Source organism: Helianthus annuus, chromosome 16 (assembly GCF_002127325.2).
Source record: "Helianthus annuus cultivar XRQ/B chromosome 16, HanXRQr2.0-SUNRISE, whole genome shotgun sequence".
Taxonomy (NCBI): Eukaryota; Viridiplantae; Streptophyta; class Magnoliopsida; order Asterales; family Asteraceae; genus Helianthus; species Helianthus annuus.
In genome coordinates this window covers 2,451,101-2,469,932 of record NC_035448.2, presented here as the reverse complement: position 1 = coordinate 2,469,932, position 18,832 = coordinate 2,451,101, and the positions used below count along the sequence as shown (strand labels likewise).

The 18,832-nt window shown below is 37.5% G+C and overlaps 1 pseudogene; it reads right to left on the bottom strand.

Annotated features, from left to right (window-relative positions):
- Positions 1-4,779: 4,779 nt before the first annotated feature.
- Positions 4,780-18,351, bottom strand: LOC110917485 (annotated as a pseudogene).
- Between the last annotated feature and the right edge of the window lie 481 nt (positions 18,352-18,832).

Sequence of the window (18,832 nt, the reverse complement as noted above, 5' to 3'; positions counted from 1 at the left end):
TTAAAAGCATGGTTATTCGGTATGTAGAACACAATTAATACATGAACGTTCGCAGCCGAATAATGTGATAAATGTACTCTTTTTTCTTTACGGTCTATAAAAATGTGTAAAAACCTAATAGTTATGGATTAAAACTTGACAAAACAACACGTTAGGTTGATGGAAAACATCTAAAGTTTGTGAAAATTTACTGTGATGATCATATTCATATGGATTGATAAGGAGAGTTAGTAAGCGCCAACAGTTGACAAGGACCTTTCATTCCAACAAAATTATTCAATGTAGTACAACTCTTAAATATTTATTGTTTTAAATTAATTATAAAAAATGCAAAGAAAAATAGGTTTTTGTAACCTCAATTAGGTGGCCTAAAAGTTTGAATATTTTCACAAGTGATATTGATTTGTTTAGTTATCGATATGGTGTTTCCATAAACCATTGAAATAGATTGAAACTTTTAAAACGAAGCAAGTCAACCGTTTGATTCATAGCTTGTTTGTGGCGGTCTGGCTTAGAACGTACACCAGCCATCTTTATCATTCAAAACTTTTAATACAAACTAATGTTTTCGAAAGAAACAAAAACATATTGGTTCAAACCGGTCGGTCCCCAAACCTGGCCAGTGTGGTTTGTATTCACCAAAACCATGTTTTGAAAGAAAGAAAAAAAATCTGGTTCAAACTGGTCAGTCCCCGAACCCAGCCCATGTGGTTTGTAATCACCAAAACAAAACTGTAGTTAGTTGTTCAGCTCAAAATTCTCGTGAAAAATTATAGTTTGATAAATATTTTACCTTTTTATAAACACATAAACTGTAGTTAGTTGTTCAGCTCAAAATTCTCGTGAAAAATTATAGTTTGATAAATATTTTACCTTTTTATAAACACATAAACTAAAGCATCTTTCTCCAATATATATCATTAAAAACAAAAAGAAAAAAATAAAATAAAGCATAATGTGGACACTTGAAAAGTTGTTTGAACTTGCATTAATGGTGACTTCTTGTCCTAGAGATGACTGATGAAGGTCCAAGGGACCAAGACCCCCACCACAATTTACATACAAATCGACAGACAACAAATCACACACCAACAATTAAATAACTGATAACCCGATCTTGTTACTATCAAATAAACACATACAATTCTAACTTAACTTTTTATACAAAAGCTATAGATATCTATACAAAATTGAAAAAGAACAAGGCAATAATTTAGGTCTGTTATAATACGCAACAACGATTATTTGATTGTATTGAATCAAGTTGTAGAGCCATCAAACGACATTTATGGGGCCATCACTTGATTTGCTTGTCTTCTCTTTGGATTTTGTTTATTGATGTTCATCGTCATATCGCAAATTCGCAACTATTGACTATATGGCTTTGCTTAATGGTGTTACATAACAGTGGCGGATCTAGAAAAAACGTCAAGGGGAAACTGTTTAACATTTTCTTTCCGCCCCTGTCAAGTGGCGGATCAAAAAAATGTCATTTTTTTAACAAAATTTACACTACCGTCGGAGCAATAAGGGGAAGCGGGAGCTACCCCTTGTCTCAAACTATATCCGCCCCTGTTACATAACGAGCAGTCAAAATCCAAAAGTAGCATTAAGATTGAATACGACCACTCCCTAATGGTGCTCAAAAGTGGCTAGTTGCGAAGTGGGTTGGGGCCAACTAAGATCATATAGACCAATACGGGTATATGTCGATATTGGTATTATGTACTTGTGTTAATGCACAAGGTGCAAACGGATTAAAGCACAAGTGCAAGGGATGGGCAAGTTTTTGAGAACACGCCATAGGATTTTAAAATGAAATGCAACATTGGGGGGGACATAAGTTGTGGTCTAAAAAGTTAAGTGTGTGTATGCCTTTTTATGTATAAAGAATTTGAGGTTGATTTTGTATGGTCAGTTTTGTATCATTTTTACATTTAATGCTAGTAGACGTCAAAGTATGTAGAATTATATTATTGGGATGTACACGGTTCGTAGGTATGTTTTGATAAAATTTCTAGGTTAAACCGTTAACTATAATTTCAAGAAATGGCAAACCAAACCATTCGGATTTGGTAAGTCAGCAAGTTCCAGTCGGTTTATCAGATATAACGGTTTGGTTTGATGCTTTTATGAATGATTTTTTAGTTTCTTTTTCAAAATTAGAAGTCCTATTAAAAATTTTATGTTAACAAAATAACGTTCATGTTTATGATATATATACATAACTACATATTCCAAGAATGAACGAATAAAGAAATAGAAAAGTTTTCTACGACATGTTTGGTTTACATATCTGGTTCCAAGTTCCAAACCAAATAAATTAGCAAACCATTTGGATCTCACCAGACCACTTGTTTCAGTTTGTGCAGTTAGATTGGTTCAAACAAATAACCATGTTTTAATGTTCAAGACGTATGGGTGAGAATCAGCTTCACCGGGGCCAAGCCACCTATGCTTTCCTTCGTCGTCGGTTTTCCAAAACGTGTTGCACTAATAACAACCATTAATTCTCACATTTAACACAAGTTATAACATTCTGACTCTGTGGTCCTAGACCGAACCGTAAGATTAGTTATCACCTTTCAACATTACTATAACAAAATGATCATGTGGTCCTAGACACGAGACCACTGAAGAACCTCATTATCGCAATGTTTCAGAGGCCCTTAAATGGTCAGATACGGCCCGTACCCTTAACCTATAAACCTCTTGTTATGATTTTTGGACCATTTTCCAGAATCTAGTATTTGTTCCTTCTTAGTCTATGGATTGATCATGTACTAGACTAGGATAATTAAATTTTACTACACCATTTTTTGAAAGAATTTACCGGTAAAAGGTCCAGTTACCCATTATCATTGATGATAGTGAATTGGGTCCAAATAGTAGTTCTATGTTGTAGGTAACATAGGGTACTTTAGACATTTGATAACAAGAATCCGAGAGTAATTTAATTAATTAATTTTAGTGAATTATTAACCACTCATTTTTCTAATTCCTTAACCTTTGAAAATGTATAACAACGTTGTAAGAAAGTACCTATATATTCTCATTCTGTGAGATAAAACGATTTAAGTATTTTAGCTTTTGGATAAGCCTTGGGAAACTTTTGACCAGTTTCACCCAGATTTTCATTTTAGCTCTGGATAAACCTTTGCCCAAACTGAGCCATTTACATATAAACACGGTGGTGCTACCGTTAAGGGTAGTGGTTTAGAGGACACATGGATATAGGGGTGAAAAAGAACCGAACGAATACAAACACATCCTTGTCGTGTTACTATGTTAAGTAAATAATGTGTTCATGAATTGTTCATAAACACTAACCGAACGAGATTTTTTGTTCGTGTTCGTTCATTAAGGAAATGAACGTGTTCGTGTTCGTTTGTGTTTATTCGTTAATTATAGGTATCGGACAAAAGCGAACACAAACGAACATGAAGGAACCTGCATGAACGCAGACGAACCAAATGAAGGCAAACACACACAAACAAGCGTACATGAACATAAACGAACACAAACCATACCTTTTGTACTGAGAATGACGAAAAATACGAGCGCAAAACCCTATATCGAAGACTCACCACTAGAAAACTATATATTTTCCTACAAAAGTTTCCCAAAAATTTCCCACAACTCAAATTTTGTGGGAAGAATTGTAGGAAAAACATAAAAAACCGGTTTGTAGGTATTTTGTGGCAACGCTTGTGACGATAGATTTTTGTCGAAAATTTGTGGGAAATTTTGTCATAGTTTTGTAGCTAACCTTATTTTCGACAATTTTATTTTGCACGAAATTTTTTGTAGCAAATCTGTAGGTAAGGTCAATTTCCTACAAATTTGCTACAAATTTGACTGTCACAAAGTAGACAGTTTTCTAGTAGTGACTGGAATGAGAGCGGGGGCGTAGTCTCGTCGCGTATGCTTGGAATGAGAGCAGGAACGACAATTTTAACTAGGGTTTCCAGCCAATAAGGAGTAACGAACGGAATTTTGAAGTACTTAATAAAGATAAAAGTTCAAAACCCTAATAAACTATCGAACATAAACGAACATGTTACTGAACGTTCATGAACATGGCCCATGTTCATGTTCGTTCGTTTAACTAAACGAACGGGATTTCTTATTGATGTTCGTTCATTTTATTAAACGAACGAACACAAACGAACTTCCCACTGAACGTACGGTTCACGAAGTGTTCGCTAAACGTTTGGTTCGTTTGCAATGGGTGTCTTATTTGTCATTTAAGAAAAGAAAAAGTTATTAACATGCATAACTAGGGACAAGTTCTCCATGCTATAAGTAAGCATAATGCATATGTCCTAGTTTCAGTCATATAGATTCTGACACTTAATGTACATAGAAAATTTGGACACTTCTTCTTGTTTGATACCATGCAGATTAGCATCATTTGTTACATTGTTGAGTACAGTTGGATCACTCAATGTTTAGACCAAATTTATCTTTGAAAATTATGCTACATTTGAATAACAACAACAACAACAACAACAACAACAACAACAACAACAACAACAACAACAACAACAACAATAATTATAATTAAATATTGTTACAGGAAATGCAATATGTCACTCTTGCTAATGAGGCTCAGTTGCTTGCTTGCACAAGCTTAAAGGACTACAACAAGGAATTGTAACAATCCAAATATATGCAGAATATTAAAAAAAAGATAGAACCAAGACTAATCACTACACACCTCAATGAGTTTTTCAAGTATCATATTAATTATCTGAATCCATTTAGAATTTGCATGTTCTACCTATATGTTAGATTAGTTCTTGAGCTTTCAGGGATTCTTAATCTGATATATTTGTAAAAATAGTTTAAACATAACAATTTCACTTCTTAAACTAAGCATAACAAATTCAAAAGATAAATTAAGAGATATAAAAAATAACCCCTCTCTATAACTGGTATAACACCATTGCAAAAGAGATCTTTTCAGGGATTCCTGGTCTTGCATCAGTTTTTAAAGCACCTGTTTCCGACTCTCTTGAATTTCCGAGTTATATTCAAAATCACGAATCTGAATCACTATCAGAATTAGAAAAATTATAAAAAGATAAACGACCTTGACAAAATACTAGTTGTTTTTATGTACAACAGTCATATTACAAGAAGTATGCATGAATATATTAACAAACTCTCTTGGAATCCTCTTTCGCGTGCCTTAATTCGGAAATTATCAGCGTCGCGATTACAAAAGCTTACAGTATAGAGAGCGTATTCATTGTCCTCATGTAGATTCTTGGAGGATCTAAGGACTTGGAACAATTAGTTCGGTTTAAAGGTAGAACTTGCAAAAAAAGATATATATTAAAGATAAAAGAATCATTGTACCAAATGAATAACTAAACTAGCAGGCAGTATTGAATTTTATAATCATAATAAGATGATCTCACCACATAAATTGTCAATGTCTCCTAACATGACAACCAATCCTTCTAGCAATGAGTGTAACCAAATGTTCTGAAGTCACAATATCATTCGGCGTTAGTAAATTAGACAGATCACCAACAGTTAAGCTGGGACACGAATTTGTGTTAATTACGTTTAGTTGGTTACAAAAAAAAAAAAAAAAAAAAAAAAAAAAAAAAAAAAAAAAAAACTTATTAGTGTGTAATCTAATTCTTTGAATAAAGGGTTTTAGTAGGCTGTATGTGACTATGTGTAAACATAAACTATATGACGATTTTCAACTCGTTCCACCCATTATTTGCCATTTTGATAATGAAAAGATCCAGGAGACAGTAGAACTCTTTCATGGAGCAATAGAAGAATGGAAATGAGCAGGAAAGAGCCCAACTTCATGAAAACCGGTTAATCTCTTAACATCTCATAGTTTAGTTAGATAGTTATATAATTAGAAATAATATTAGATATGGCGGTTATGAAGTTGAAGGACCAAAGTTGACAAGATGGAAGTTTGAAACTACCCTCACTAACCGAATGGGTATGTCTCCTACACACACCATTTCGGAATCAACACCAAGAAAACAACAAGGGACGCGACTGTTGATCATGCGGACGAGAATCAACACACCTCTTCAAGATTCAATCTCAACCACACATCCAAGAGACATGACCTTTCACGAAGAGACGCAACTATTCACTCGTACCCGTAGGAAACTATAAATAAGGATAGTTAGATTCATTTGTACTTGTTCATTACATTCGAAATCAATTGTATATACTCTCAATTCGATATTGTATACATTCGGTTATTATCAAGTTATTACAAGTTATTGTTATTCAAGTTATTCACGCTCATTTAGAGATCAAGATCCAAGTTTGGGCCAACAAATTGGTATCAGAGCATCAGGCTCTAGGCGTGGGAATCGCAAGGCATCGCAGGGAATTCGCGATCAGGTTTCAATTTCGTTTTAATTCGCAAAAGTTTCATTTCAGAATTTTATTTTCGGTTCTAGGAAAGTCGGTCGAACCGAACGGTTAGGAATCTAGGGTTCGTTTGTTTTGATTCCGGGGTTTTAGTGCGAATTAGATTGTTTTGGTTATTTGGTTATTACACGATTCGGGTAATCGGGGCTGTTGAGATATATTGAAACCACAAGAAAGTTTAGTAGAAGTGAAGATTATTCGGCAGGAAGATATGTCAGGATCATCCGGGCAAAGTCCGATAAATGGAAATTCTCTTTCCCAGTTTCAGTGTCCGATTCTGAAACCAACAAACTATACGGTTTGGGCTATTCGTATCAAGACGATTCTTGAAGCGAATGGTTTGTGGGAAACGATTGAACCGGCAGAAAATGCAACGGTAGACACTAAGAAAGATAAGTCTGCCATTGCATATCTATTCCAAGCAATACCAGAAGACATTGTATTGCAAGTTGCAAGTTGTAAAACTGCAAAAGAGATTTGGGAAAATCTCAAGATTAGACACGTTGGCGTAGATCGGGTACAAAAGGCGCGTATGCACACGCTAATGTCAGAATTTGAAATGTTGCAAATGAGGGACGACGACACTATTGATTCATTTACCGCAAAGATCAATAGTATCGTTACCCGAGCAACAGAAGTAGGATCGACTATGAGTCAACCGACTCTAGTACGCAAACTCTTAAATGGCGTACCGGATAGGTTTACTCAAATCGTTGCCTCTATTACTCCGATATAGAAACCATGTCGCTACAAGAAGCAGTCGGAAGACTAAAGACATATGAAGAACGTCTCAAGTTAAAGAAAGGAAATCAAGGAGAAAGCCAAGATAGGCTTATGTTCACACATAAGGATAACAACAGAGGAAGGCAATCTGGAAACCGCGGTCGTGGTAGATTTAACCAGACGCGTGGAAATTGGCGTAACAACGGAAATAGGCAAAGTCCCAGAAACGAAGGATCTACATCTAGATCTAGAAATGGAAGTTCTAAAAATTGGAGGAAGTTTGCGAGAACCGACCTAAGTAAGATCCAATGCTTTAAGTGTCAAAAGTTTGGACACTACAAGAAGGACTGTTCTGAGAAAGACGAAGCACCCGTATTGTTAATGACAATACAAGAAGAAAATGTTCAAGAAAGGGCTCTGCTAAACGAGGAACATATAAAACCGACAAGTTATGCCTCAGAAAATGAAAATCTATGGTACTTAGACAACGGGGCCAGCAACCATATGACAGGAGTGCGAAGTCACTTCAAGGAGTTAGATGAAACGGTGACAGGGCAAGTACGTTTTGGTGACGGGTCACACGTAGAAATTAAAGGCAAAGGTTCAATACTACTGGAATGTCTGAATCAAGAACAAAAGATTGTTTCACAAGTATACTACATTCCAAGTCTGAAGACCAATATATTGAGCCTTGGACAACTTACAGAAATTGGTTGCAAAGTGATTATGGACAGAGATCTACTTACTATCCGAGATCGAAATAGAAAGCTACTAATGCGAGTCAAGAGAATGAAGAACAGGCTGTACAAAGTCAAACTGAAGACGGGAAAACCAATCTGCTTACTATCAAAGACCGAAGACACAGCATGGTTATGGCACGCAAGGTTAGGCCATTTACACTTCGACGCTATTAAGGAAATGACTCGTAAGAACTTGGTACATGGAGTTCCACAAATAAGTCATGCTAGTCAAGTCTGTGACGCATGCTTATTAGGAAAGCATAGTAGGGCACCATTTCCAAATCAGGCAAAGTTCAGATCTTTAAAACCTCTGGACTTAGTCTATGGAGATTTGTGTGGTCCTATAACTCCACCAACTCATGCTGGGAAGAAGTATATATTCTTACTTGTAGACGACTGTACTCGCTACATGTGGGCGTATTTACTAACTTCCAAGGATCAAGCATTCGAAACATTTAAGGAGTTCAAAGAAAAGGTGGAAAAGGAAGCGCAGACCAAGTTAAAGATGTCAAGGACGGATAGAGGAGGTGAATTCACATCGGCTGAATTCAACAAGTATTGCAAAACCAACGGCATAGCAAGACAGCTTACAGCACCATATTCCCCACAGCAAAATGGAGTAGTAGAAAGGCGAAACAGGACGATGTTATCCACTACTCGCAGTATGCTTAAGGCAATGAACATGCCACAGAACTTTTGGGGTGAAGCAGTACGACACGCGATATACGTACTAAACAGGGTTCCGACAAAAGCCCTGGTGAACAAGACACCATATGAAGCACTAAAAGGAAGGAAGCCAAATTTAGAACATTTGAAGGTTTTTGGCTGCACTGCTTACGCTAAGGTACTACCACTTCAACAAAAGAAGTTAGATGATAGAAGTGCACCTATGGTTTACCTTGGAATAGAAGAAGGATCAAAAGCATACAGATTATATGATCCAGCAAAGAATAAGATATGTGTCAGTAGAGATGTAAAGTTCATGGAAGGTCAACCATGGAACTGGGATAGTTATATGGAAACGGTAGATTCAGGGAATCCCGAATGGACAAACTTTGTCATTCAAGAAGATGACATACCACCAGAATTAGAAGAAAGTGAACCAAGTAGTCCAGGCGGTAGCGGGCCACAACATGACGATTCAGGAGTAGACCAGATAGAAGAACAAGACTCCTATGTAACCCCGCCAGCATATTCATACAATCAGAACTCAGCAGGAAGTTCAAGCAATTTATCAAGTGGAGGTCTATCCACTTCTGAAAGTACAACAGAGAGTATTAGTGACACTCCAGTAAGATTAAGAAGTCTCGAAGACCTGTATGAAGAAACAGAAGAAATTCAACTAGATCCACATGAATTATTACTCGCTGAAGAAGAACCAAGGAATTACAAGGAAGCATCTAGTGACAAAAAGTGGATTGAAGCAATGAAGGCTGAATTAGACTCAGTAAACAAGAAGAACACTTGGAATTTGACGGAGTTGCCAAGAGATCACAAAGCAATAGGTTTAAAGTGGGTATTCAAGACTAAGAAAGATGCAAACGGAAATATTGTCAGACACAAAGCAAGGCTAGTTGCAAAAGGATATGTTCAGCAACACGGAATAGACTTTGACGAAGTCTTTGCACCAGTAGCACGTATGGAAACAGTACGACTAATGTTGGCTTTAGCAGCATATCAAGGTTGGGAGGTACATCATCTAGATGTGAAATCTGCATTCTTACACGGAGATCTCAAGGAGGAAGTCTATGTATCACAACCAGAAGGATTTATAAAGCCAGGAAATGAAGGAAAGGTTTACAGACTATCAAAAGCACTGTATGGATTGAGACAAGCACCAAGAGCTTGGAATACGAAGTTAGATCAAACCCTAAAGTCACTTAACTTCAAGAAGTGCACTTTAGAGAACGCAATCTATACAAGAACGAGTGAAGCCTCTACAATAATAGTTGGAGTCTACGTTGATGACTTGATAGTCACTGGAACATCAAAGAAGGAGATAGACATCTTCAAATCTCAGATGAAGAACAAATTTGATATGAGCGATCTAGGATTGCTAGCATACTATCTGGGAATAGAAGTAATTCAAACAGGGGGTGAAATAGGCATCAAACAGACAGGATATATCAACAAGATACTCAAAGACGCTGATATGTTATCCTGCAACGACACGAAGACACCCATGACTCCAGGAACACAATTAACAAAGACTGAAGAAGGAGATCTAGTAGATGCAACACACTACAGAAGCCTGATAGGATCTCTCAGGTACTTATTGCATACAAGACCAGATCTATGTTACCCAGTCAGTCTACTTAGTAGATTCATGCAAGAACCAAAGGAGCAACACCTGAAAGCAGTAAAGCAAATACTACGTTACATCAAAGGAACTAAAGAGCATGGAATCATCTACAGAAGACAAGGAGGATGTAAGATCACAGGTTATAGCGATAGTAGTTTTGGAGTTAATACAGACAAAGGAAAAGGAACAACTGGTCTGGTATTCTACTTTGGAGAATCACCTATAACCTGGTGTACACAGAAGCAACAAACAGTGGCACTATCATCATGCGAATCAGAATTCATGGCAGCCACTGCAGCAGCATGTCAAGCACTATGGCTTAAAAGATTGTTAAGTGAAATCACAGGCTGGAAGGAAGAAAAGATAACACTCAGAGTAGATAACGTTTCAGCAATAGCACTTATGAGAAATCCAGTCTTTCACGGAAGAAGCAAGCACATTGACACACGCTATCACTTCATAAGAGAATGTGTGGAAAACGAAGATATCACTGTGGAACACATAAGTGGAGAACTACAACGAGCAGATATACTAACAAAGGCACTAGCAAGGATCAAGTTTGCTACAATGAGGGAACTGCTCGGAATTCAAGATTTAAAGCAACTCATGGATGTTCGAGATTAAGGGGGTGAATGAAAACCGGTTAATCTCTTAACATCTCATAGTTTAGTTAGATAGTTATATAATTAGAAATAATATTAGATATGGCGGTTATGAAGTTGAAGGACCAAAGTTGACAAGATGGAAGTTTGAAACTACCCTCACTAACCGAATGGGTATGTCTCCTACACACACCATTTCGGAATCAACACCAAGAAAACAACAAGGGACGCGACTGTTGATCATGCGGACGAGAATCAACACACCTCTTCAAGATTCAATCTCAACCACACATCCAAGAGACATGACCTTTCACGAAGAGACGCAACTATTCACTCGTACCCGTAGGAAACTATAAATAAGGATAGTTAGATTCATTTGTACTTGTTCATTACATTCGAAATCAATTGTATATACTCTCAATTCGATATTGTATACATTCGGTTATTATCAAGTTATTACAAGTTATTGTTATTCAAGTTATTCATGCTCATTTAGAGATCAAGATCCAAGTTTGGGCCAACACTTCAAAAGGGCATAACTCTCCAACCGTGAGGAGTTTCGGTTTCGTTTTGTTACCCTTCTGTTTAGAATATTGTAAAATCAGGGAATTCAGTTGGTTAGATGATATCATAGATGCTTAATTTCAGTAATTGTTGGTAAGTTTCGAAAACTTTTCGCTTACTGCAACAATTAGATCCGCCCCTTGTCATGGGATATTCTTGTAAGTTGATGGTATTCAATAAAAGATAATCAATTTCTAAAAGCGTGTTCTATATTATTATCTTTTGTGCTTCCGTTCTGTGTCACATTTGACCCGTTTCATTGTAGCTGTACTTTTTGAGTTTACCCATTAGAGATATAACACAGCCTGAATCGACCTGCTCATAAGTTAACGAGGTAAACCTCTCAGTCTGCTTTCTGCTAATTGCTTTCTGTTATACTCAGCAATATGAATCTGCGATTGAGAAAAATAGGAATCAACAATCAAGCATTCCTTGAGTTTCCGACGTGTGTGAATATATAGATCTCAATGAAGCGTTAGTTAGCTGATTATTTTGCTAAAGGTATAGAACGCACATAGCCTCAAAACAACAAAATGTCAAAAGAGTTGAACAGAAAAATAGTTTTAAATACAGCACAAATATTACGAAGAAACACAAACATCAGCATACAGATCAAAGCACCAGATGCACGGAAGCAACCAAAAAAGGATGAAACCATATTATGTGAAACCAAGTTAATCTCTTAATCCATAGTTAGTTAGTTAGTTTAGAATAGATAGATTAGTTTATTATTACAAGGCGGTTACTTGGCGGTTACAAACTACAAGGACCAAAGTTGACAACCAGGAACTTGGTAACCACCCCACTAATCGAAGAGGTGTGTCTCTACACACATCCCTCTTCGGATCAACACAAGGAAAGGAAGAAGAAGACGCACCGGTTCGGATTGAATGGCTGGAGATCAACATACCCTTTCAAGATCAATCTCAACCACACAATCCAAGAGACATACCCTTTCACGAAGAGTTGCGTCTATTCACTCGTACCTTTTAGAAACTATAAATAGAGATGGATGGATTCATTTGTATTAGTTCATTACTCTCGAAATCATTGTATATACTCTCATTCGATTATTATAAAGTTGTTGTTATTCAAGTTATTCACGCTCGTTAGAGATCAAGATCCAAGTTCGGGCCAACAAATTGGTATCAGAGCGTCAGGCTCTAGGCGTGGGAATCGCAAGGCATCGCAGGGAATTCGCGATCAGGTTTCAATTTCGTTTTAAATTCGCAAAGTTTCATTTCAGAGTTTTTATTTTCGGTTCTAGGAAAGTCGGTTGAACCGAACGGTTAGGAATCTAGGGTTCGTTTGCTTTGATTCCGGGGTTATAGTGCGAATTAGATTGATTTGGTTGTTTTGGTTATTACACGATTCGGGTAATCGGGGTTGTTAAGATATATTGAAACCAAAAGGAAAGTTTAGTAAAAGTGAAGATTATTCGACAGGAAGAAATGTCAGGAGCAACCGGGCAAAATCCGATAAATGGAAATTCTCTTTCCCAGTTTCAGTGTCCGATTCTGAAACCAACAAACTATACGGTTTGGGCTATTCGTATCAAGACGATTCTTGAAGCGAATGGTTTGTGGGAAACGATTGAACCGGCAGAAAATGCAACGGTAGACGCTAAGAAAGATAAGTCTACAATTGCATATCTGTTTCAAGCAATACCAGAAGACGTTGTATTGCAAGTTGCAAGTTGTAAAACCGCAAAAGAGATTTGGGAAAATCTAAAGATTAGACACGTTGGCGTAGATCGGGTACAAAAGGCGCGTATGCACACGCTAATGTCAGAATTTGAAATGTTGCAAATGAGGGATGATGACACTATTGATTCGTTCACCGCAAAGATTAATAGTATCGTTACCCGAGCAACAGAAGTAGGATCGACTATGAGTCAATCGACTCTAGTACGCAAACTCTTAAATGGCGTACCAGATAGGTTTACTCAAATCGTTGCCTCTATGGAACAATACTCCGATCTAGAAACTATGACGCTACAAGAAGCGGTCGGAAGACTAAAGACGTATGAAGAACGTCTCAAGTTAAAGAAAGGAAACCAAGGAGAAAGCCAAGATAGGCTTATGTTTACACATCAGGATAACAACAGAGGAAGGCAATCTGGAAACCGCGGTCGTGGTAGATTTAACCAGACGCGTGGAAATTGGCGAAACAACGGAAATAGGCAAAGTCCCAGAAACGAAGGATCTACATCTAGATCTAGAAATGGAAATTCTAGAAATTGGAGGAAGTTTGCGAGAACCGACCTAAGTAAGATCCAATGCTTTAAGTGTCAAAAGTTTGGACACTACAAGAAGGACTGTTCTGAGAAAGACGAAGTGCAAGAACATTCAAACCTCGTCGAGGAAGACGAAGCACCCGTATTGTTAATGACAATACAAGAAGAAAATGTTCAAGAAAGGGCTCTGCTAAACGAGGAACATATAAAACCGACAAGTTATGCCTCAGAAAATGAAAATCTATGGTACTTAGACAACGGGGCGAGCAACCACATGACAGGAGTGCGAAGTCACTTCAAGGAGTTAGATGAAACGGTGACAGGACAAGTACGATTCGGTGATGGGTCACACGTAGAGATTAAAGGCAAAGGTTCAATATTACTGGAATGTCTGAACCAAGAACAAAAGATTGTTTCACAAGTATACTACATTCCAAGTCTGAAGACCAATATATTGAGCCTCGGACAACTTACAGAAATCGGTTGCAAAGTGGTTATGGACGGAGATCTACTTACTATCCGAGATCGAAATAGAAAGCTACTAATGCGAGTCAAGAGAATGAAGAACAGGCTGTACAAAGTCAAACTGAAAACGGGAAAACCAGTCTGCTTACTATCAAAGACCGAAGACACAGCATGGTTATGGCACGCAAGGTTAGGCCATTTACACTTCGACGCTATTAAGGAAATGACTCGTAAGAACTTGGTACATGGAGTTCCACAAATAAGTCATGCTAGTCAAGTCTGTGACGCATGCTTATTAGGAAAGCATAGTAGGGCACCATTTCCAAATCAGGCAAAGTTCAGATCCTTAAAACCTCTGGACTTAGTCTATGGAGATTTGTGTGGTCCTATAACTCCACCAACACATGCTGGGAAGAAGTATATATTCTTACTTGTAGACGATTGTACTTGCTACATGTGGGCGTATTTACTAACTTCCAAGGATCAAGCATTCGAAACATTTAAGGAGTTCAAAGAAAAGGTTGAAAAGGAAGCGCAGACCAAGTTAAAGATGCTAAGGACGGATAGAGGAGGTGAATTCACATCGGCTGAATTCAACAAGTATTGCAAAACCAACGGCATAGCAAGACAGCTTACAGCACCATACTCCCCACAGCAAAATGGAGTAGTGGAAAGAAGAAACAGGACGATGTTGTCAACTACTCGCAGTATGCTAAAGGCAATGAACATGCCACAGAACTTTTGGGGTGAAGCAATACGACACGCGATATACGTACTAAACAGGGTTCCGACAAAAGCCCTAGTGAACAAGACACCATATGAAGCACTGAAAGGAAGGAAGCCAAATTTAGAACACTTGAAGATTTTTGGCTGCACTGCTTACGCTAAGGTACTACCACTTCAACAAAAGAAGTTAGATGATAGAAGCGCACCTATGGTATACCTTGGAATAGAAGAAGGATCAAAGGCGTACAGATTATATGATCCAGCAAAGAACAAGATATGTGTCAGTAGAGATGTAAAGTTCATGGAAGGTCAACCATGGAACTGGAATAGTTATATGGAAACGGTAGATTCAGGGAATCCCGAATGGACTAACTTTGTCATTCAAGAAGATGACATACCACCAGAGTTAGAAGAAAATGAACCAAGTAGTCCAGGCAGTAGCGGGCCACATCATGACGACTCAGGAGTAGATCAGACAGAGGAACAAGACTCCTATGTAACCCCGCCAGCACATTCGTACAATCAGAACTCAGCAGGAAGTTCAAGCAGTTTATCAAGTGGAGGTCCATCCACTTCTGAAAGCACAACGGAGAGTATTAGTGACACTCCAGTAAGACTAAGAAGTCTCGAAGATCTGTATGAAGAGACAGAAGAAATACAACTAGATCCACATGAATTATTACTCGCAGAAGAAGAACCAAGGAATTACAAGGAAGCATCTAGTGACAGAAAGTGGATTGAAGCAATGAAGGCTGAGTTAGACTCAATAAACAAGAATAACACTTGGAAGTTGACGGAACTGCCAAGTGCTCACAAAGCAATAGGTTTAAAGTGGGTATTCAAGACAAAGAAAGATGCAAACGGAAATATTGTCAGACACAAAGCAAGGCTAGTTGCAAAGGGATATGTTCAGCAACACGGAATAGACTTTGACGAAGTCTTTGCACCAGTAGCACGTATGGAAACAGTACGACTAATGTTGGCTTTAGCAGCATATCAAGGTTGGGAGGTACATCATCTAGATGTGAAATCTGCATTCTTACACGGAGACCTCAAGGAGGAAGTCTATGTATCACAACCAGAAGGATTTATAAAGCCAGGAAATGAAGGAAAGGTTTACAGACTATCAAAAGCACTGTATGGATTGAGACAAGCACCAAGAGCTTGGAATACGAAGTTAGATCAAACCCTAAAGTCACTTAACTTCAAGAAGTGTACTTTAGAGAACGCAATCTATACAAGAACAAGTGAAGCCTCTACACTAATAGTTGGAGTCTATGTTGATGACTTGATAGTCACTGGAACATCAAAGAAGGAAATAGACATCTTCAAATCTCAGATGAAGAACAAATTTGATATGAGCGATCTAGGATTGCTAGCATATTATCTGGGAATAGAAGTAATTCAAACAGGGGGTGAGATAGGCATCAAGCAGACAGGATATATCAACAAGATACTCAAAGACGCTGATATGTTATCCTGCAATGACACAAAGACACCCATGACTCCAGGAACTCAATTAACAAAGACTGAAGAAGGAGATCTAGTAGATGCAACACATTACAGAAGCCTGATAGGTTCTCTCAGGTACTTATTGCATACAAGACCAGATCTATGTTACCCAGTCAGTCTACTTAGTAGATTCATGCAAGAACCAAAAGAGCAACACCTGAAAGCAGTAAAGCAAATACTACGTTACATCAAAGGAACTAAAGAGCATGGAATCATTTACAAAAGACAAGGAGGATGTAAGATCACAGGTTATAGCGACAGTAGTTTTGGAGTTAATACAGACAAAGGAAAAGGAACAACTGGTCTGGTATTCTACTTTGGAGAATCACCTATAACCTGGTGTACACAAAAACAACAAACAGTGGCACTATCATCATGCGAATCAGAATTCATGGCAGCCACTGCAGCAGCATGTCAAGCACTATGGCTTAAAAGATTGTTAAGTGAAATCACAGGCTGGAAGGAAGAGAAGATAACACTCAGAGTAGATAACGTTTCAGCAATAGCACTCATGAGAAATCCAGTCTTTCACGGAAGAAGCAAGCACATTGACACACGCTATCACTTTATAAGAGAATGCGTGGAAAACGAAGATATCACTGTGGAGCACATAAGCGGAGAACTACAACGGGCAGATATACTAACAAAGGCACTAGCAAGGATCAAATTTGCTACAATGAGGGAACTGCTCGGAATTCAAGATTTAAAGCAACTCATGGATGTTCGAGATTAAGGGGGTGAATGAAACCAAGTTAATCTCTTAATCCATAGTTAGTTAGTTAGTTTAGAATAGATAGATTAGTTTATTATTACAAGGCGGTTACTTGGCGGTTACAAACTACAAGGACCAAAGTTGACAACCAGGAACTTGGTAACCACCCCACTAATCGAAGAGGTGTGTCTCTACACACATCCCTCTTCGGATCGACACAAGGAAAGGAAGAAGAAGACGCACCGGTTCGGATTGAATGGCTGGAGATCAACATACCCTTTCAAGATCAATCTCAACCACACAATCCAAGAGACATACCCTTTCACGAAGAGTTGCGTCTATTCACTCGTACCTTTTAGAAACTATAAATAGAGATGGATAGATTCATTTGTATTAGTTCATTACTCTCGAAATCATTGTATATACTCTCATTCGATTATTATAAAGTTGTTGTTATTCAAGTTATTCACGCTCGTTAGAGATCAAGATCCAAGTTCGGGCCAACATTATGACAGCAGCAAGATAAAACAAATGAAAGGATGAATCCAATAGCTAATTGTGGGAAATAGATACACACATAAGTTCAATACCATATTTAAGGAAACATAAATCTGAATAGCATGCAAAATTTTTAGCATTGATGCTACTGCATAGTGGCGAAGCTTGACCATGAAGACGGGAGGGTTGAAAATGTATATACGTAAAAATTTCTATAGAATCGGGGGTCGAAAACGTATATACCCAAAAATTTCTATACGAAAACTACATATATAACACTACTGGTAAGCCGGTACGTAGCTTGAATGAAACAATCTAAACCAATGCTTTACAACACATTGCCTACAACGAAAGAAATGATACGATTCAAAGCAATTAAATACCTTAAGATCATCATCTATCTTGGCATCTTACACATGAATCCCCTCCACAATCTCCTTCAACGGAGACGTTGTCGGATACTTAATTAGCCTCATCCCAAACAAACCTACAACAACAAACACAAACACATCAAAAACAGTCAGATCATTCAATTCAAATCAAATCATAATCAAATGTTCAAAAGAAACGAAACCTAACGAAAAATAAAACATGAATAACAATAATATAACAATTGAAACCTTAATTATGTGATCGCTTAGGACTAGGAGCGAATCGAGTGTACCGACACGAAGATTAGGGATATTGAATGGCAAAATAATTGAATTAGAACAAACTATGTGAAATGAAACGGTGATTGTGACTGTTGTTAGTGGAGTGTCGAATGGGTTTTTTGGAGATTGATTCATGTAGGCATAGGAGGTGGAGGTTTGTACCGGGAGAGAAACTATCTAGTAACATGTCGCCATTGTTGTACGGTTTTGAGATTAATATGTTAGAGATTCAGCAAAATTATAAATAGATGAAGAAGATGATGATTATTTTTTCATCAAGATTGCAGTTACGCTGTGTTCCCGAATTTCATTTAACGAGAGAAAATCCATATGAATTGACTTAGATATTAGACCATCAACAACAACGAGATCTATAAATACTAAAAAACGTGTCTAGTTAGCTATCACATAAAAACATTCTCTTTTAAAATCACTCAAAACACACCTAATAAAAAAAACGAAACACTCAAAACATTGACATATTAACACCATTTTTTTATTTTTTACCACTCATTTCTCTCTATATATATTTAATATCAAATAGTACAATGGCCCACACCCAAATCCGTTTTTTTCTTGATTTTGGCCAAGAACTACAACCAAAAAATGGATGCCAAAAACGAGCTCCACGATAGTAAAACTTAATGATATGACGTTCTTGGAGGTTGAAAACAAG